At 47.9% G+C, this 22,251-nt stretch overlaps 1 protein-coding gene across 2 annotated transcripts in view; it reads left to right on the top strand.

The window, feature by feature from the left end:
* The first annotated feature begins 862 nt into the window (after window positions 1-862).
* LOC147096552 (uncharacterized) overlaps window positions 863-22,251 on the top strand; it is an 84,546-nt gene continuing 63,157 nt past the window's right edge. The window contains exons 1-2 of one of the 2 annotated variants that reach the window (XM_085975345.1): window positions 863-947; window positions 1,983-2,119. The gene's annotated coding sequence lies outside the window, so the exon portion shown is untranslated. Of the gene's footprint in view, window positions 2,120-22,251 lie in introns of both variants that reach the window. The other variant, XM_085975344.1, reaches the window with a different exon arrangement.

Below are 22,251 nucleotides of genomic sequence, written 5' to 3' on the forward strand. Positions count from 1 at the left end.
CCCTTTACTACTTTACCTTTATTTTTATATATTCTGTCCCTTCCTGACACGATCTTGCTCTATTGCCTTCTCCGCTGACATTTTTATTTTTCGCTGTTGAAACCTCCCCCCAACTAATTAGTTTAAAGCCCTCTCTACAGCCCTAGTTATTCGATTCGCCAGGATTCTAGTCCCAGCACTGGCCAAGTGAAGTCCGTCCCAACGGAACAGCTCCTGTCCCAGCACTGGTGCCAGTGTCCCAAGAAGCAAAACGCATTTCTCCCACACCAGTCTTTGAGCCACGCATTTAACTCACTGATTTTATTTACCCTAGCCAAATTTGCTCGTGAGGGCAGGTACAGCACGGGTTAGATACAGAGTAAAGCTCCCTGTACACTGTCCCATCAAACACTCCCAGGGCAGGTACAGCATGGGTTAGATACAGAGTAAAGCTCCCTCTACACTGTCCCATCAAACACTCCCAGGGCAGGTACAGCACAGGTTAGATACAGAGTGTCAGCCGTGTCTCAGGCAGTAGCACTCTCTCCTCTGAGTCAGAAGGTTGTGGGTTGAAGTCCCACTCCAGAGACTGGAGTCTAAAACTCTGTGCTGCCCCTCCAGTGCAGTGCTGAGGGAGTAAAGCCCAGTGCAGAGTAAAGTTCCCTCTGCACTGCTCCACTAACAGGCCTGAGCCCCAAACTCACAAGAGCGCCCTCTGCTGCATTCCACTTGTCTCAGCAGCGGGAGAAGCAGGCGGCGGAAGTCCCGCCCCTCGGACGCCCCGATTAGTTGGAGGACCCGCCGCCACCTCAGTCCTCCAAGCTCCGCCCGCTCTCTCACTATTGGTCGGAGCTCCCGTCAGTCACCGCCGTGGAATTGATGACGTGCCTCAGTCCGGCTCCCTGCAGAAGACAAGGGGCTGCGGCCGCTCAATCCGCTCCGCTCGGTGCCGGGAGGGCGCTGGGACGGTGCAGTTTGTATTTTCTGTTTAGTTATCTCCCCGCCCGCGCTTCTCTCCGCTATATATAAAAAACCCTGATTAAACTCACTTTCCGCCGGTGATCCGGACTCTCGCGGTTGCCCGGGCCTTCCCCAGAACGCGAGGCCCTGCGCAGGCGCGGTAGCGGCTCAACTTCGGGAGCGGGGCCCGTCGGCGCATGCGGAGTAGAGGGAGGGGGCGGGGCCTGTTCAGAGGGGGCGGCTGATTGACAGGGGCCCAGGGTGTGTGCTGAGCATGCGCGGTGCGGGCCGGGCACCTGTGGAGGAGGAGAGGGCGGGGCCATGGGGCCACTTTAGAGTCACAAAGGGAGCGAGTGTCTTCAAATCTCTCCCCTCCTCTTCTAATTTCCTGTAAAACCAGTTTATAAAAGTCATCACTGAAAGTACATAGAAACATGGAAGATAGGACCCGGGCCCAGGGCCTGATTGACGGCAGCTTCCGACCAATAGGGAGCGAGCCGGCGGCGGGTCCTCCAACCAATCAGGGAGCCCGAGGGGCGGGACTAGCGGCACCCAGTGGGCGGGGCTGGAGGAGCCAGCCGCGGCGGGTCCTCCAACCAATCGGGGAGCCCGAGGGGCGGGACTAGCGGCACCCAGTGGGCGGGGCTGGAGCAGCAAGCGGGTGGTGGGTCCTCCAACCAATCGGGGAGCCCGAGGGGCGGGACTAGCGCCGGCTGAGTGGGACAGAGGAGGCTGACGGGAGATTTAATTTAAATGACTTTAATTTCCCGCCTGCACCAACCGCCCACCCTGTAACGTCACGACATCGCCGGCGTGCACCTACTGACACTGAGCTCTCCACCAATGAGCGAGGGGAGGCGGAGCCTGGAGGACCGACTGAGGGGCTTTGGTCCTCCAACCAATCGCGGCGAAGGAGGAGGCGGGGCCTAGGATCGGCCCGCCGCCATTTTGTAAAGGGGCCTGGTCAGGATCTGTGAGCCTGGGAAAGTTTATTTTTAATGTTCCTTTCCCATTTTACAGCTCAAACTAATTTTATTTTACAGAAGATACTTGTTTTAAACAGAGAAACACAGAAGATAGGAGCAGGAGTTGGCCATTCAATGCGATCATGGCTGATCATAAAAAAAGCAGTTCGTTTTTAAATTGATGAAACAGAAACAAGAAACCCTGTGGAGTAAATGTGAGTAAAAATATTTTTTCTCCCTGAATTAATTTTTTTAATATTAATTTTCTGCGTTTTTAATTATTAATTTCAAGCACTTTAACAGAATATGGGAGTGGTGGGGGTTCTCTTAAAGGGACAGGCGCTCTCTTTTTCTATGAGTTTTCATTAAAGGGACCGCGTCCCCGTGGATGACCAAATTTAAAGGGACAGCGTCTCCCTTTTTATAATGTATATTTAAGAGACTGACATTTAAAGTAGGGCAAATCCCCTGCTCCCGTGAGTGCTTGGTGAGAAATCAGGTGCTGTTTGCTCTCTCCCCCTCCCAATTTTCTGCCAAGGGACAGAAAGCAGAGAGTAGTGGTGAACAGTTTCTTTTCAGACTGGGGGGAGGTAAACAGTGATGTTCCCCAGGGGTCGGTATTAGGATCAATGTTCCCTCTTTTTTTGAGGTGCGTGTCCCCTTTAACGGGCTGCACGGCCCATTCAAATTTCCGCGCATGCGCGTTTATTCCATTTATAGAGCGATGAGCCGGCTGCGCGGGACGTCCAGACCGCTGCGTGGCCGCGCAACTTAACGTGAACATTGATTCAGACCACTGCTTTTTTTTAATATATATTAATGACCTGGACTTGGGGATCCAGGGCAAAATTTCAAAATTTACAGATGACACGAAACTCGGAAATGTAGCAAACAATGAGGATAGTAACAGACTTCAGGAGTACGTAGCCAGACTGGTGAAATGGGCAGAAACGTGGCAGATTAAATTTAATTTAGAGAAGTGTGAAGTGATTCACTTTGGCAGGAAGAATGAGGAGAGGCAATATAAACTAAATGGTCCAGTTTTAAAGAGGGTGCAGGAACAGAGAGGCCTCGGGGGGGTATGTACACAAATCTTAGAAGGTGGCAGGACAAGTTGAGAAGGCTGTTAATAAAGCAAACAGGATCCTTGACTTTATTAATAGAGGAATAGAGTACAAAAGCAAGGAAGTTATGCTAAGCCTTTATAAAACACTGGCTAGGCTTCCGCTGGGCACCACACTTTAGGAAGGATGTCAAGGCCTTGGAGAGGGTGGAGAAGAAATTGACAAGAATGGGACCAGGGATGAGGGACCTGAGTTACGTGGAGAGACGGGAGAAGCTGGGGTTGTTCTCCTTAGAGCAGAGAAGATTAAGAGGAGATTTAATAGAGTTGTTCAAAATCAGGATGGATTTTGAGAGAGTAAATAAGGAGAAACCGTTTCCAATGGCTGAAGGGACAGAAACCAGATTTAAGGCGATTGGCAAAAGAACCAGAGGTGACATGAGGAAACAGATTTTTACACCAAGTTGTTGTGATCTGGAATGCGCTGCCTGAAAGGGCGGTGGAAGCAGATTCAATATTATAATTCAAAAGAGATTGAGGTAAATACTTGAAGGGAAAACATTTACAGGGCTTTGGGGAAAGAGCAGGGGGAGTGGGATTAATTGGATCCCTCTTTCAAAGAGCCGGCACAGGCATGATGGGCCGAATGGCCTCCTTCTGTACTGTATCATTCTATGATGCTATTCCACACAGACACACACACATACAGTCAGACAGACACACAGACACAGATACTCACTAAAATATAGTCAGACACACACTCACATTTTTTCTGCATGAACTTTTATTATTAATTTCAAAGACTTTATGAAAAAGGTGGGAATGGTGGGCGGAGGGCTCTTAAAGGGACAGGGACTCTCCTTTTCAATGTGATTTTCATTAAAGGGACCGAGTCCCTCCTTGCCTGTGGAGGGCCAATTTTAAAAGGACAGTGTCTCGAAATCAGGTGCTGTCTGTGTGTGCACCACCTCCTCCCAATTTCCTGCCAAGCAATCCCTGCGGGCACCACTCCACTCTAGGAGTGGCTCCTAGAATCATACAGCACAGAAGGAGGCCATTCAGCCCATCGTGCCTGTGCCGGCTCTTTGAAAGAGCTCTCCATTTAGTCCCACTCCCCTGCTCTGTCCCCATAGCCCTGAAATTTTTCCCCTTCAAGTGTTTATCCAATTCCCCAGTGAACGTTATTATTGAATCTGCTTCCACCGCCCTTTCAGGCAGCGCATTCCAGATCACAACAACTCGCTGCGTCAATAAAATTCTCCTCACCTCGCCTCTGGTTCTTTTGTCAATGACCTTATATCTGTGTCTTCTGGTTACCGACCCTCCTGCCTCTGGAACCAGTTTCTCCTTATAAGCTACAGCTATACAAAGCCCTGGTTAGACCCCAGAGAGTCATAACGGCACAGAAGGAGGCCATTCGGTCCATCGAGTCCGTGCCGGCTCTCTGTAGAGCAATCCAGTCAATCCCATTCCCCCGCTCTATCCCCGTAACCCTGCAAGTTTATTTCCCTCAAGTGCCTATCCAGTCTCCCCTTGAAAACATTGAGTGTCTCCACTTCCACCACTTCCATCGGCAGCGAGTTCCAGGTCATCACCACTGGCTGCATAAAAAAGTTTTTCCTCACATCGCCCCTGTATCTCTATCAAGGGATATGGGGAAAAGGCAGGGACAGGGTGCTGAATTTGGATGATCAGCCATGATCTCACTGAATGGCGGAGCAGCTCGAGGGGCCGAATGGCCTACTCCTGCTCCTATAGAGTCATAGAGTCATAGAGTTTTACAGCACAGAAAGAGGCCCTTCGGCCCATCGTGTCTGCGCCGCCCATCCATCCCTGTCCAGTCTAATCCCATTTTCCAGCATTTGGTCCATAGCCTTGTATGCAATGGCATTTCAAGTGCTCATCCAAATGCTTCTTGAATGTTGTGAGGGTTCCTGCCTCCACCACCCTTTCAGGCATTGAGTTCCACATTCCAACCACCCTCTGGGTGAAAAAGTTCCTCCTCAAATCCCCTCTAAATCTCCTGCCCCTTACCCTGAATCTATGCCCCCTTGTTATTGACCCCCCCACTAAGGGGAAAAGTTCCTCTTTATCTACCCTATCTATGCCCCTCATTATTTTGTACACCTCAATCAGGTCCCCCCTCAGCCTTCTCTGCTCCAAGGAAAACAACTCCAGCCTGTCCAGCCTCTCTTCATAGCTGAGGCGCTCCATCCCAGGTAACATCCTGGTGAATCTTCTCTGCACCCTCTCCAAAGCAATCACATCCTTCCTATAGTGAGGCGACCAGAACTGCACACAGTACTCCAGCTGTGGCCTCACCAGCGTTTTGTACAGCTCCATCATAACCTCCCTGCTCTTATATTCTATGCCTCGGCTAATGAAGGCAAGTATCCCATATGCCTTTTTAACCACCTTATCTACCTGCTCCGCTGCCTTCAGGGATCTATGTACATGTACACCAAGGTCCCTCTGACCCTCTGTACTTCCTAGGGTCCTACCACTCATTGTGTATTCCCTTGCCTTATTTGTCCGTCCAAAATGCATCACCTCGCACTTTTCAGGGTTAAATTCCATTTGCCACTTTTCCGCCCATCTGACCAACCCGTTTATATCGTCCTGTAGCCGGAGGCTTTCCTCCTCGCAATTTACCACCCCACCAATTTTCGTGTCATCTGCGAACTTACTGATCATACCTTTTACATTTTCATCCAAATCATTTATGTAGATCACAAACAATAAGGGACCCAGCACCGATCCCTGAGGTACCCCACTGGACACAGGCTTCCAGTCACAAAAGCAACCTTCGACCATCACCCTCTGCCTCCTGCCACTCAGCCAGTTTAGGATCCAACGCGCCAAGGCACCCTGGATCCCATGGGCTCTTACCTTCTTGACCAGTCTCCTATGCGGGACTTTGTCAAAAGCTTTACTGAAGTCCATGTACACCACATCCACAGCATTTCCCTCATCCACCCCACTAGTCACCCCCTCGAAAAATTCGATCAGATTTGTTAGACATGATTTACCCTTGACAAAGCCATGCTGACTATCCCCGATTAATCCTTGCCTCTCCAAGTGGAGATTAATTTTGTCCCTCAGAATTTTTTCCAATAATTTCCCCACCACAGATGTTAGACTCACTGGCCTGTAATTCCCTGGTTTATCCCTGCTACCCTTCTTGAATAATGGTACTACGTTAGCTGTTCTCCAGTCCTCTGGTACATCCCCTGTGGCCAGAGAGGTTCTGAAAATTAGTGTCAGAGCCCCTGCAATCTCCTCCCTTGCCTCCCACAGCAGCCTGGGATACATCTCGTCCGGGCCTGGGGATTTATCCACTTTTTGGCCCGCTAAAACCGCTAGCACCTCCTCCCTCTCGATGCTAATATGTTCAAGTATGTCACAGTCCCCTTGCCCGATTTCTATGTCTGCATCGTCTTTCTCCATAGTGAACACAGATGCAAAAAATTCATTTAAAACCCCGCCTACATCCTCTGGCTCTACACACAGATTGCCACTTTGGTCCCTAATGGGCCCTACCCTTTCCCTGGTTATCCTCTTGCCCTTAATATACTTATAAAACATCTTAGGATTTTCCTTTATTTTGCTCGCCAGTGTTATTTCATGGCCCCTCCTCGCCCTCCTAATTTCTTTTTTAAGTATGCCCCTGCACTTTTTATACTCCTCTAGGGCTTCTTCTGTCTTTAGTCTTTTGTAACTGCCAAAAGCCCCCCTCTTATTTCTAATGCATTTCTGTATATCCCTTGTCATCCAAGGTTCCCTTTGCTTGTTGGTCCCACCCTTGACCTTTACAGGAACATGTTGGCATTGTACTCTCTCTATTTCCCTTCTGAAAGTCTCCCACTGTTTTGATGTGGATTTTCCTATAAGCAGCTGCTCCCAGTCCACTTTGGCCAGATCCTGCCTTATCATATTAAAATCGACCTTCCCCCAATTTAGAACCCTTATTTCCGGGCCGTCTTTGTCTTTTTCCATGACCACCTTAAATCTCACCGAATTATGGTCACTGTCGCCAAAATGCTCTCCTACTGACACTTCCACCACTTGCCCGGCTACATTCCCCAGAATTAGGTCCAGTACCGCCCCCTCTCTTGTAGGACTTTCTACATGTTGGCTCAAAAAGCTCTCCTGGATGCACTTTAAGAATTCTGCACCCTCTAAGCCTTTCACACTCTGACTGTCCCAATTTATATTGGGGAAGTTGAAATCCCCCACTATTATTACCCTATTATTTTCGCACTTCTCGGAGATTTGCCTACATATCTGTTCCTCTATCTCCCCCTGACTGTTTGGGGGCCTATAGTACACTCCCAGCAAAGTGCTTGCCCCCTTTTTGTTTTTAAGTTCTACCCATATGGCCTCATTAGAGGAACCCGCTAATATATCATCCCTCCTTACAGCAGTAATTGACTCCTTAATTAATATTGCAACACCCCCTCCCCTTTTACACCCCCCTCTGTCTCGCCTGAAGATTCTATACCCCGGAATATTGAGCTGCCAGTCCTGACCCTCCCTCAACCATGTCTCCGTGATAGCAACAATATCGTACTCCCATGTGTTCAACAACAACTTCAGTTCATCCACCTTATTTGCAAGACTCCTTGCATTAAAATAAATGCCTTCCAGCCCTGCCATATTCTCTTTTGCCTTCACATATTTGCTCTGCCTTCCCAGCTGACTTGTTTTTCCCTCTGTATTTGGCCGTAAATCACCCCCTACTATAGCTCCACTCTGTACCCCAACCCCCTGCCAAGTTAGTTTAAACCCTCCCCAGCAGTGCTAGCAAACCTCCCCGCAAGGATATTGGTTCCCCCCTGGTTCAGGTGTAAACCGTCCGACTTGTACAAGTCCCACCTTTCCCAGAAGCAGACCCAGTGATCCAGGAAACTAAAGCCCTCCCCCTTGCACCATCCCTTTAGCCACGCATTCATCTGTTCTATCTTCCTATTCCTATACTTACTAGCACGTGGCACCGGGAGTAATCCAGAGATTACAACCTTTGAGGTCCTGCTCCTTAATCCTTCACCTAGCTCCCTAAATTCTTGCTGCAGGACCTCATCCCTCTTTTTACCTATGCCGTTGGTACCAATGTGGACCACGACCACTGGCTGTTCTCCCTCCCCCTCCAGAATGCCCTGCAGCTGCTCAGTGACATCCTTGACCCTGGCACCAGGGAGGCAACAAACCATCCTGGATTCACGTCTACGGCCACAGAAACGCCTATCTGTTCCCCTTACTATAGAATCCCCTACCACTATTGCTCTCCCACTCTTTTTCCCCCCTTCCTGGGCAGCAGGAGCACCCCCAGTGCCAGGAAGTTGGCCGCTGCTGCCTTCCCCTGGTGAGTCATCCCCCTCAACAGTATCCAAAGCGGTATACTTGTTTGAAAGGGGGATGTCCGCAGGGGTTCCCTGCACTACCTGCCTGCCTTTGTTGCTCCGCCTGATGGTCACCCCCTGTGCTGCCCTACCCTGAGGCGTGCACAACTCGCTAAACGTGTTATCCACGAGCCTTTCAGCATCGCGCATGCTCCAAAATTCATCCACCCGCAGCTCGAGCGCCGCAATGCGGTCTACAAGTAGCTGCAGCTGGATGCATTTCCTGCACACATGGTCATCAGGGACACTGGCAGCATCCCTGACTTCCCACATAGAGCAGGAGGAGCAGAGCACGGGTCTGAACTCTCCTGCCATGACTTACCCCTTTAATTTCTTTAAAAATTTATTCAATACCCCAGTTACAGGTATGCTCTAGGGCGCTTTATTTACCAACTATCCCCACTACACCACAGAAATTTAACACCACAGAATTCAAGCTTGTATTGAAAAAAGAGAAATACTCACCAACCAATCACCTACCTGCTCCCTGGTGACGTCACACACTGATTACTTTTTACCTCTCTCCCCGCTGCTGAGTTGGTCGGGCCTCGCCTCTCTCCGGTTTTTATACTGGTCTCACCACGCTGCTCCCGACTGGTCTCGGGCCTCGCTGGTCGCCGGGTTTTCTCCCGAGCTCCTCCTCGCTGCTCCCGCTGGTCCCGACTGGTCTTGGGCCTCGCCTCTCTCCGGTTTTTATACTGGTCTCACCACGCTGCTCCCGACTGGTCTCGGGCCTCGCTGGTCGCCGGGTTTTCTCCCGAGCTCCTCCTCGCTGCTCCCGCTGGTCCCGACTGGTCTCGGGCCTCGCCTCTCTCCGGTTTTTATACCGGTCTCACCACACTGCTCCCGACTGGTCTCGGGCCTCGCTGGTCGCCGGGTTTTCTCCCGAGCTCCTCCTCGCTGCTCCCGCTGGTCCCGACTGGTCTCGGGCCTCGCCTCTCTCCGGTTTTTATACCGGTCTCACCACACTGCTCCCGACTGGTCTCGGGCCTCGCTGGTCGCCGGGTTTTCTCCCGAGCTCCTCCTCGCTGCTCCCGCTGGTCCCGACTGGTCTCGGGCCTCGCCTCTCTCCGGTTTTTATACCGGTCTCACCACACTGCTCCCGACTGGTCTCGGGCCTCGCTGGTCGCCGGGTTTTCTCCCGAGCTCCTCCTCGCTGCTCCCGACTGGTCTCGGGCCTCGCTGGTCGCCGGGTTTTCTCCCGAGCTCCTCCTCGCTGCTCCCGCTGGTCCCGACTGGTCTCGGGCCTCGCTGGTCGCCGGGTTTTCTCCCGAGCTCCTCCTCGCTGCTCCCGCTGGTCTCTATGTTTCTATGAATTCTCTGCCACAGAAGGCAGTTGAGGCCAATTCATTAAATATATTCAAGAAGGAGTTGGATATATTTCTTAAGGCTAAAGGGATCAAGGGATATGGGGAGAAAGCAGGGACAGGGTACCGAATTTGGATGATCAGCCATGATCTCATTGAATGGCGGAGCAGGCTCGAGGGGCCGAATGGCCTACTCCTGCTCCTATCTTCTATGTTTCTATGTATTCAATCTTTCCTTGCAGCTGAAATTCTCTAGTCCTGGCAACATCCTCGTAAATCTCCCATCTCGAGCACAGTCTCATCTTTCCTGCAATGGGGACGACCAGAACTGCACGCGGTGATCTAACTGGTGTTTTTGTAAAGTTCAAGCAGAACCTCCCTGCTCTTACATGATACAAAAAGAGAGAGGCACTGCCCCTTTAAATACCTGGGGACACATAGAAACATAGAAGATAGGAGCAGGAGTAGGCCATTCGGCCCCTCGAGCCTGCTCCGCGATTCAACGAGATCATGGCTGATCATCCAAATTCAGTACCCTGTCCCTGCCTTCTCTCCATATCCCTTTAGCCTTAAGAAATATATCTAACTCCTTCTTGAATATATTTAATGAATTGGCCTCAACTGCCTGCTGTGGTAGAGAATTCCACAGGTTCACCACTCTCTGGGTGAAGAAATTCCTCCTCATCTCAGTCCTAAATGGCTTACCCCTTATCCTTAGACTGTGACCCCTGGTTCTGGACTCACCCACCATCGGGAACATCCTTCCTGCATCTAGTCTGTGTAGTCCTGTTAGAATTTTATAAGTTTCAATGAGATCCCCTCTCATTCTTCTAAACTCCAGCAAGTATAAGCCCAATCGACCCAATCTCTCCTCATACATCATTCCTGCCATCCCAGGTGTCAGCCTGGTGAATCTTCGCTGCACTCCTTCCATGGCAAGAAAATCCTTCCTCAGATAAGGCGACCAAAACTGCACACGATACTCAAGATGTGGACTCACCAAGGCCCTGTACAACTGCAGCAAGACATCCTTGTTCCTGTACTCAAACCCTTACGCTACGAAGGCCAACATACCATTTGCCTTCTTAACCGCCTGCTGCACCTGCATGCTTACCTTCAGCGACTGGTGCACAAGGACACCCAGGTCTCGTTGCACTTCCCCTTCTCCCAATCTATTGCCATTCAGATAATAATCTGCCTTCCTGTTTTTGACACCAAAGTGGATAACCTTGCATTTATCCACATTATATTGCATCTGCCATGCTTCTGCCCAATCACCCAACCTGTCCAAATCACACTGGAGTTTCTCGGCATCCTCCTCACAGCACACACGCCCACCCAGCTTTGTGTCAGCTGCAAACTTGGAGATATTACATCTAGTTCCCTCGTCCAGATCATTAATATATATTGTGAATAGCTGGGGTCCAAGGACTGATCCCTGTGGTACCCCACTACTCACTACCTGCCACTCGGAAAAAGACCCGTTTATTCCAATCCCATGAGCCGCCGCTTCCCGGTTTCTTCAGCCGGTTACACCAAGTCCGACTCAGGACAAAGGACAGGAGCCAGGCTCCCAGAATGGCCCACGGCCCCGGGGAGCATGCGCACTCTCAGCGGGGAAATCAGCGCATTGCATAGAGTGGTTTCTGGGGCTCGGGGAATTGTGGGTGCTGCTGCCGCCATTAGTCAGGTGCTGTCGGGAAGAGTTTTATTGCAGGTGATGGAAGTTGGTCCCTGGCCGCCTGTGTAGGTCTTTTTGTTGCAGCAGTTTGAGCTGGAGTGGAAATGGAGGAGAAGCTGCTGGGTTTTCGATGGAATCTGGAACAGTACCCATGGATTGGAGGGTAGCTAATGTTACCCCACTATTCAAAAAAGGTGGTAGAGAGAAAACGGGGAATTACAGACCGGTAAGCCTGACATCGGTAGTGGGGAAAATGCTAGAGTCCATTATAAATGATGTAATAGCAGAGCACTTGGAAAACAGTGACAGGATCGGACAAAGTCAACATGGATTTACAACAGGTAAATCGTGCTTTACTAATCTACTGGAATTTTTTGAGGATGTAACTAGTAAAATAGATAAGGGCGAACCAGTGGATGTGGTGTATTTGGACTTTCAGAAGGCTTTCGATAAGGTCCCACCTAAGAGATTAGCGTATAAAGTTAAGGCACATGGGATTGGGGGGCAAGGTATTGACTTGGATAGAGAACTGGTTGGCAGATAGAAAGCAAAGAGTTGGAATAAACGGGTCTTTTTCCGAGTGGCAGGCAGTGACTAGTGGGGTACCGCAGGGATCAGTCCTTGTGTGCAGTTTTGGTCACCTTATCTGAGGAAGGATATTCTTGCCATGGAAGGAGTCCAGCCAAGATTCACCAGGCTGATACCTGGGATGGCAGGAATGATGTATGAGGAGAGATTGGGTCGATTGGGCTTGTACTCGCTGGAGTTTAGAAGAATGAGAGGGGATCTCATTGAAACTTATAAAATTCTGGCAGGACTGGACAGACTGGATGCAGGGAGGATGTTCCCGATGGTCGGGGAATCCAGAACCAGGGGTCACAGTCTAAGGATAAGGGGTAAGCCTTTTAGGACAGAAATGAGGAGGAATTTCTTCACCCAGAGAGTGGTGAGCCTGTGGAATTCTCTACCACAGAAGGAAGTAGAGGCCAATTCATTAAATATATTCAAGAAGGAGTTGGATATATTTCTTAAGGCTAAAGGGATCAAGGGGTCTGGGGAGAAAGCAGGGACCGGGTACTGAACTTCGATGATCAGCCATGATCGCATTGAATGGCAGAGCAGGCTCGAGGGGCCGAATGGCCTACTCCTGCTCCTATCTTCTATGTTTCTATCTCTTATGCACGACCTTATCGAAAGCCTTTTGAAAGTCCAAATACACCACATCCACTGGTTCTCCCTTATCTATTTTACCAGTTACATCCTCAAAAAATTCCAGTAGATTAGTCAAGCACATTTTACCTTTTGTAAATCCATGTTGACTTTGTCCGATCCGGTCACTGTTTTCCAAGTGCTCTGCTATTACATCTTTTATAATGGACTGTAGCATTTTCCCCACTACCGATGTCAGGCTTCCCGGTCTGTAATTCCCCGTTTTCTCTCTACCACCTTTTTTGAACAGTGTCGCAACATTAGCTACCTGCCAATCCATGGGTACTGTTCCAGAGTCTATCGAATTTTGGAAGATGACCAGCAATGCATCTACTATTTCTAGGGCCACTTCCTTAAGTACCCTAGGATGTAAATTATCTTCTATGTTTCTATGTATTCAATCTTTCCTTGTAGCTGAAATTCTCCAGTCCTGTCTACATCCTCGTAAATCTCCCGTCTCGAGCAGTCACATCTTTCCTGCAATGGGGCGAGCAGAACTGCACGCTGCACTCTAGCCGGTGGCCTAACTGGTGATTTGTACAGTTCAAGCAGAACCTCCCTGCTCTTACATGATACAGAGAGAGGCACTGCCCCTTTAAATACCTGGGGGCACCCATTCCCCTTTAAATGGCCAAGCAATTGTTTTTGTTGAAAAGAGGCCGCAGTCCCCTTTGACTCACCCCCCCCCACCCTCTCACCCACCACAAATACTCACAAGAGAGAGAGAGAGAGAGAGGAGGAAGAATGCTGGCCTTTGTCCCTTTAAAAGTGGCTGCCCACCAAAATGCTCACAGCACCAGGACTCATTGTTCTGGATAAAAGAGAAAAGGTTTACTTATTTTTAAATGAATGCAGTTGATGAACAGCCTTGCAATAAAGGTAATGTAAAGGAATAAACACTCGCAAGCTGGGTTTTTTCCACCCCCTCCTCCCCTTCCCTTTAACAGCTCCTGCAGACAATGAAAGCAGGAAAGCGGCGCGCGCAGCCCACCGAGGTCCCGCCCCCCTCCCTCCCGCGCCGCCATTGGTTGGAGGACCGTCAGCCCGCCCGGTCCGCCCAGCGTTTTCCGCGCTCCTGATTGGCGGGCGTCTCGCGTCAATCACCCCCTCCGATTACGCGCTGACGCCAGCACGCAACGCCAAAGGGGTCGGTTGGATCGGCGCGCGCCACCGCAAGGTAAAAAAAAAGACCCCACACAATTGAGGAAAAACAACAATAATAATAATCGCACTTTAGAAGGGAGGAGGTTGGGGGAATTAATGAGTGTTTTCAATTCGTTTCGGAAAAAAAAATATTTGAAAAGCTTCCCAACGGTGCGAGGCGGGCTGCGCATGCGCTCCAGCCAGCCTTGGACTCCCCCACGTGGGCCCGCGGACCGGACACGCCCACTTACCTTCCCCTGCACCAATCACAGCGCGGGCAGGCGCTTCAACAATCACCACCTGTCAATCACCCTCCCTTCCCCTGCACCAATCACAGCGCGGGCAGGCGCTTCTCTCAATCGCCACCTGTCAATCACCCTCCCTTCCCCTGCACCAATCACAGCGCGGGCAGGCGCTTCTCTCAATCAATTCAATTCAATTCAAATCAAATCGCTTTATTGGCATGATAAGTTACATCTTATGTTGCCAAAGCATCAAAATACATTTATGGTTTAGCACATAAACGCAGTTCTATTCATAGTGTATAAAGAGGTATATCCCTGAGTGTATAAATATACATTCGCATTGTTTATATATATTCTTTTCTTAGTTTACTGGTTGTCCCTCTGTTCATGGCAAGCTGTAACATAGTGTGCCGCCAGTGTTACACAGCTTCTCTCCTCTCCCAGTAGGAATGGGAGTTTTTGGTTGTCATTCAGATTTCTGAAATCAGGGCATATTTGTGAGAATTTTTGGTAGAAATTCTCCCTGATGCCCTGATATTTTCCACAGGCTGTGAGGAAGTGCATCTCTGTCTCCACTACTCCCTGACTGCAGTGAGAGCATATCCTGTCTTCTCTTGGCAGCCTGGTCTGCCTGTGTCTGCCTTTTTCGATCTCTAGGCTATGTTCGCTAAGTCTGTACCTTGTCAAGGTTCTTCTCAGTTTGTTATCCTTTACCATGGTCAGGTAATCAGCTATGTTGTATTGTCTGTTTAGGGCCAAGTAGCAATTGAGTTTGCTTTGGGTTTTTGTTGTTTCTGCCCAATATGTCAGATATTTTTCCTTTTGCTTAGCGACGATTGTGTTGGGTCGAATTCTTTGTGTTACCCTGTCACTGTCCTGGGGCTGGTTATTGTTAGTATTGTTAGTAGTTACTTCACTGAGTCCCAGGACTAGTTGACTGAGGGTATTCTTCTTTATGGTCAGCTCTTGGCATTTCAGGGCTTCGTAGTGATAGCATTGGGGGTTGCTCATTTGTAGGTGATTCCAAAATTTGGTGGCTCTTTTTTGGATAGTGATTATTAATGGATATTGGCCTAGTTCCGCCCTGCATGCATTGTTAACTGTTTTCCTTTGAGTCCGGAGGATACTTTTACAGAATTCTGCATGTAGGATCTCAATTGGGTGTTTGTCCCATTTTGCAAATTCTTGTTGAGTTAGCGGTCCCCATACCTCACTGCCATAGAGTGCAATTGGTTCAATTACTGATTTGAAAATTTTGAGCCAAATGCTAATTGGGATTTCTATTTGGATTGATTTTTTGATGGCATAGAAAGCCCTTCTTGCTTTCTCTTTCAGTTCATTCACAGCCAGTTTGAAGTTTCCTGTAGAACTGATTTTTAAGCCCAAGTATGTGTAGTCAGTGGTTTGTTCTATTTTGGTTGTTCCTACTGTGAAATTTATTTTGGGTCCCTGATGTTTGGATCTTTGCTGGAACACAAGGACTTTGGTTTTTTGGGGATTTATTGTCAGGGCCCAAGTCTGGCAGTACGACTCCAGCAGGTCCAGGTTCTGCTGTAGACCCTCTTTAGTTGGTGACAGCAGAACCAGGTCGTCTGCATAGAGGAGGAATTTAACCTTGGATTCATATAGGGTGAGGCCGGGTGCTGTAGATTGTTCAAGTAGTTTTGCCAATCCATTTATGTAAATATTAAAGAGTGTCGGTGAGATTGGCGAGCCCTGCGTCACCCCCCGCCCCTGTGGGAAGTATTTTGTTTGTTTGTCTCCAATTTTAACTGCACATTTGTTGTTTGTGTACATTGATTTAATTACATCATATGTTTTCCCTCCTACCCCGCTTTCGATAGTTTCAGGAATAGACCGTCATGCCAGATGGAGTCGAAAGCCTTCTGGAAATCTACAAAGCATGCGTAGATTTTGCTTTTGTTATGGTGAACGTGTTTGTCAATTAGGGTCTGTAGGGTGAAGATATGATCGGATGTTCTATAGTTTGGCAGGAATCCAATTTGGCTTTTACTCAGGACATTGTGCCCCTCAAGGAAGTTTATAAGTCTTTTGTTTATGATGCTACAGAACACCTTCCCCAGGTTACTGTTTACACAGATGCCTCGATAGTTGTTTGGGTCGATTTTGGTCCCCACTTTTGTATATGGGCGTTATGAGTCCTTTGTTCCAGATATCAGGGAAATAACCAACACTCAGAACCAAGTTGAAGAGTTTTAGGATAGCCAGTTTCATTTTGTTGTCTGTGTGTTTAATCATCTCGTTTATTATGCCGTCTGTCCCGCAGGCTTTTCCTGGTCGCAGGTCCTTGAGTTTTTCAAGAAGTTCTTTTTCTGTTATTATGGCGTCTAGCGGGTTTTGGTTATCTTTTATGGCCATTTCTAGCTTTTCCAGTTTTTTGCATATTTGGTGTTGCTCTGGTCTTAGTGTGTTTTTCTGGTATAATTTTTCAAAGTGGTTTACCCATGTGTCCCCATTTTGAATGGCCAAATCGTCGTGTTGTTTTTTGTGTAGTGTTTTCAAGTTTTCCCAGAAACAATTGGAAGGCTTTGTATCTTAATGCTAGAAGCATTAGGAACAAGGTGGATGAATTAGTTGTGGAAATAGAGGTAAACAAGTATGATTTGATTGGGATTACAGAAACGTGGCTGCAGGGTGGGCAAGGCTGGGAACTTAACATCCAGGGATATACAATATTTAGGAAGGATCGGCAAAAAGGTAGGGGAGGTGGGGTAGCATTGCTGGTAAAGGAGGGGATTAATGCAATGGAAAGGAAGGATATTAACTCGGATGAAACGGAATCTGTATGGGTAGAAATGAGAAATAGCAAGGGGAGGAAAACGTTAGTGGGTGTGATATATAGGCCTCCAAATAGTAATATGGAGGTGAGGGAAGGCATAAAAAGGGAAATTAGAGAAGCGTGCGATAAGAGCACAGCTGTCATCATGGGTGACTTTAATTTACATATTGATTGGACTACCCAAATTAGTAAAAATTCTGAGGAGGAGGAATTCCTGGAATGTTTTCGGGACGGTTATCTGGACCAATATGTCGAGGAGCCGACTCGAGATCAGGCCATTTTAGACTGGGTATTGTGCAATGAGAAGGGACTTATCAACAATCTTCTTGTACGAGGCCCCTTGGGTCAGAGCGATCATAATATGATCGAGCTCTCAGTCGAGATGGAGAGTGAGGAAATTGAATCAGAGACTAAGGTCCAGAACTTAAATAAAGGGAATTACGAGGGTATGAGACGGGAATTGGGTAAGATTGATTGGGTGGTGTTTCTGGGGGGATTGACAGTGGATAGACAATGGCAAGCATTCAAAGATAGAATGGAAGAATTCCAGAACATGTTTATACCGGTTTGGCATAAAAATAAACCTAAAAAGGTGGCTCAACCGTGGATAACGAGGGAAATTAGGGACAGCATAAAATCAAAAAAAAGGGCATATCAACTGGCAAAAAAAAGCACCAGACCGGAAGATTGGGGGCAGTACAGGATACAGCAAAAGAGGACAAAGGGATTAATCAGGAAGGGGAAAATAGAATACGAAAGTAAACTTGCAGCAAACATAAAGACAGACTGCAAAAGCTTTTATCGGTATATCAGGAGGAAAAGACTGGTAAAATCCCAAGTCGGTCCCTTGCAGTCCGATTCGGGAGAATATATAATGGAGAATAAGGAAATGGCAGACCAATTAAACTCATACTTTGGTTCTGTATTCACAAAGGAGGACACAAATAACCTCCCAGGAATATCGGCAAACATAGGGACTAATGAGAGGGAGGAGCTGACAGAAATTAGTATCTCTAGGGATATGGTGTTGGGTAAGTTGAGGGGACTGAAGGCCGACAAATCCCCGGGGCCTGATAAACTACATCCTAGGGTACTTAAGGAGGTGGCCCTGGAGATAGCAGATGCTCTAAGGATCATCTTCCGGAACTCCATTGACTCGGGAACAGTACCCGTGGATTGGAGGGTAGCTAATGTTACCCCAATATTTAAAAAGGGGGGTAGAGAGAAAGCAGGGAATTATAGACCAGTAAGCCTTACATCGGTTGTGGGCAAAATGCTAGAGTCCATTATTAAGGATAAAATAGCGGAGCACTTGACAAATGGGGAAAGGATCGGACAGAGTCAACATGGATTTACAAAGGGTAAATCGTGTTTGACTAATCTGCTGGAATTTTTTGAGGAAGTAACTGGTAAAATAGATGGGGGAGAGCCAGTGGATGTGGTGTACCTTGACTTCCAGAAAGCCTTCGATAAGGTTCCACACAAAAGATTATCATGCAAAATTAAGGCTCATGGGATTGGGGGCAAAGTATTAACGTGGATAGAGAACTGGCTGGCGGATAGAAAACAGAGAGTTGGAATAAACGGCTCGTTTTCGGAGTGGCAGGCAGTGACCAGCGGGGTGCCGCAAGGATCTGTCCTGGGACCCCAGCTGTTCACAATATATATAAATGATCTGGATCAGGGAATTGGATGCAATATTTCCAAATTCGCTGACGACACTAAACTAGGAGGAGGGGTGGGCTCTGATGAGGATGTCAGGAGGCTACAGTGCGATTTGGACAGGTTGGGAGAATGGGCGGATACGTGGCAGATGCACTATAATGTGGATAAATGCGAGGTTATCCACTTTGGGGGTAAAAACAGGAGGGTAGATTATTATCTAAATGGCAATAGATTGGGAGATGGGGAAGTGCAGAGGGACCTGGGTGTTCTTGTGCACCAGTCACTGAAGGAGAGCATGCAGGTGCAACAGGCGATTAAGAAGGCAAATGGTATGTTGGCCTTCATATCAAGGGGGTTCGAGTATAGGAATAGGGATACCTTACTACAGCTGTACAAGGTGCTGGTGAGACCGCATCTGGAGTATTGTGTACAGTTTTGGTCGCCCCATCTGCGGAAGGATGTTCTTGCCATGGAAAGAGTGCAGCGGCGATTCACCAGGCTGATACCTGGAATGGCGGGAATGACCTACGAGGAGAGATTGAATAGTTTGGGCTTGTACTCACTGGAGTTTAGAAGATTGAGAGGGGATCTCATCGAAACATATAAAATTATGGCAGGCCTGGACAGGCTGAATTCAGAGAGAATGTTTCCAATGGCAGGGGAGCACAGAACCAGGGGCCACAGTCTAAAAATAGCGGGCAAATCATTTAAAACAGAGATGAGGAAGAATTTCTTCACTCAAAGAGTGGTGAGCCTGTGGAATTCCCTGCCACAGAGGGCTGTGAAGGCTAATTCAATAAATATTTTCAAGAGAGAATTGAATATATTTCTGAAGGCTAAGGGGATTAAGGGTTACGGAGAAAAGGCGGGGACGGGGTACTGAACTGGTAAGATCAGCTAAGATCTCAGAGGAAGATCAGCCATGATCTCATTGAATGGCGGAGCAGGCTCGAAGGGCCGAATGGCCTACTCCTGTTCCTATCTCTATGTTTCTATGAATCGATGGATTCCTCCATGGAGCTGAGTGTATTCTTAATATATTGCTCTTTTTTGGTTCTGAGTGTGTTTCTGTATTGTGTTAGTGTCTGACAATAAGTAAGGCGTAATTCCTCGTTTTCTGGATGTCTGTGTTTTTGGTTTGATATTTTTCTAAGTTTTTCCCTCATGTTATGGCAATCTCGGTCAAACCATTTTTCATAGTTTTTTGTTTTGGGTTTGTTCTTGCGAGCTTTCAAGTTTGCATTTGTTGCCAAATTATCAAAAATATTGTTTAGTTTAATAACTGCCCGGTTTATGCCTTCTTTATTGTGAGTGTATATGTTATCCAGAAAGGTGTCTAAGAGAACTTGAGTTGATGCATTGCTAATTGTTTTCTGGTATTTTTCCGTGTCGTTTTTGGCCCATCTGTACGATTTTTTGGTGTTGTACAGTTTACTGGGTTGTGTTTCTATGTTGTTTGTTTCTGTCTTTTTGAGGAACATAGTAATTTGACTGTGATCTGACAGTGTTGTTTGTGGTTTGACTGTGAATGCTCTGAAAGAGGATGGGTCTAAGTCTGTAATCATATAGTCTACTGTGCTGCAGCCAAGAGGCAGCCAATCGCCACCTGTCAATCACCCTCCCTTCCCCCTCGTGGTGTCGATTGACAGCGGTGTCAACCAATGAGGTGCAGGAAGGGGCGGGACCGGGGCCAGGACTGACAGCAAGCCTGAACTAACTCAATTAAATACCTGCATGTAGCCAAAAAAACACTTTTATTTCGTCAGCCAAAAAACAGCAAAGCAAATAAGGTTTGCTGAGTCAGCAAAGCCTATTTTAAAGAATTCTAGAGCGATATCGCAGGGATCGGTGCTCGGACCCCAGCTATTCACAGTATATATTAATGATCTAGACAAGGGAACTAGATGTAATATCTCCAAGTTTGCAGACGACACAAAGCTGGGTGGGCGTGTGTGTTGTGAGGAGGATGCCGAGAAACTCCAGTATGGTTTGGACAGGTTGGGTGACTGGGCAGAAACATGGCAGATGCAGTATAATGTGGATAAATGTGAGGTTATCCACTTTGGTGTCAAAAACAGGAAGGCGGATTATTATCTGAACGGCAATAGATTGGGAGAAGGGGAAGTGCAATGAGACCTGGGTGTCCTTGTGCACCAGTCGCTGAAGGTAAGCATGCAGGTGCAGCAGGCGGTTAAGAAGGCAAAAGGTATGTTGGCCTTCGTAGCGAGAGGATTCGAGTACAGGAACAAGGATGTCTTGCTGCAGTTGTACAGGGCCTTGGTGAGACCACACCTTGAGTATTGTGTGCAGTTTTGGTCGCCTTATCTGAGGAAGGATGTTCTTACCATGGAGGGAGTGCAGCGAAGATTCACCAGGCTGATACCTGGGATGGCAGGAATGACGTATGAGGAGAGATTGTGTCGATTGGGCTTATACTCGCTGGAGTTTAGAAGAATGAGAGGTGATCTCATTGAAACTTATAAAATTCTAACAGGACTAGACAGACTAGATGCAGGAATGATGTTCCCGATGGCCGGGGAGTCCAGAACCCGGGGTCACAGTCTAAGGAAAAGGGGTAAGCCTTTTAGGACAAAGATGAGGAAGAATTTCTTCACCCAGAGAGTGGTGAACCTGTGGAATTCTCTACCACAGAAGGCAGTTGAGGCCAATTCATTAAATATATTCAAGAAGGAGTTAGATATATTTCTTAAGGCTAAAGGGATCAAGGGATCTGGGGAGAAAGCAAGGACAGGGTACTGAGTTTGGATGATCAGCCATGATCTCATCGAATGGCGGAGCAGGCTCGAGGGCCCGAATGGCCTACTCCTGCTCCTATCTTCTATGTTTCTATACAGTGCAGGAGGAGGCCATTCTGTCCCTCGAGCCTGTTCCGCCATTCAATGAGATCATGGCTGGTCTGCAGCCTCACTCCATACACCCGCCTTTGGCCCATATCCCTTAATAGCTTTGGTTAACAAAAATCTATCAGTCTCCGATTTAAAATGAACGATTGATCGAGCATCAATTGCTGTTTGCGGAAGAGAGTTCGAAACCTCTACCACCCTTTGTGTGTAGAAGTGTTTCCTAATTTCACTCCTGAAAGGTCTGGCTCTAATTTTTAGACTATGCCCCCAGTCCTAGAATCCCCAACCAGCGGAAATAGTTTCTCTCTATCTACCCTATCTGTGCCCCTTAATATCTTGAAAACTTCGATCAGATCACCCCTTAACTTTCTAAATTCTAGGGAATACAACCCTAGTTTGCGTAACCCCTCCTCGTAACTTAACCCTTGGAGTCTTTGAAAGAGCTCTCCAATTATTCTCACTCCCCTCATATCCCTGCAAATTTTTCCCTTTAAAGTATCGATCCAATTCTCTTTTGAAAGTTACTATTGAATCTGCTTCCACCGCCCTTTCAGGCAGCGCGTTCCAGATCACAACAACTCGCTGTGTAAAAAAACTGTTTCCTCATGTTACCTCTGGTTCTTTTACCGATTATCTTCAATCTGTGTCCTCTGGTTACCGACCCTCCTGCCGCTGGAAACAGTTTCTCTTTATTTACTCTATCCAAACCCTTCATGATTTTGAACGCCTCTATTAAATCTCTCCTTAACCTTCTGCTCTAAGGATAACAATCCCAGCTTCTCCAGTCTCTCCACATAACTGAAGTCCCTCATCCCTGGAACCATCCTGGTAAATCTCCTCTGCACCCTCTCCAAGGCCTTGACATCCTTCCTAAAGTGTGGTTCCCAGAACTGGACACAATACTCCAGCTGGTGCCGAACCAGTGATTTATAAGGGTTTAAGAACATAAGAAATAGGAGCAGGAGTCGGCC

Source organism: Somniosus microcephalus, unplaced genomic scaffold (genome assembly GCF_052327205.1).
Source record: "Somniosus microcephalus isolate GS21.2 unplaced genomic scaffold, FLI_Smic_1.0 unresolved_chr1, whole genome shotgun sequence".
In the NCBI taxonomy this organism is placed as follows: domain Eukaryota; kingdom Metazoa; phylum Chordata; class Chondrichthyes; order Squaliformes; family Somniosidae; genus Somniosus; species Somniosus microcephalus.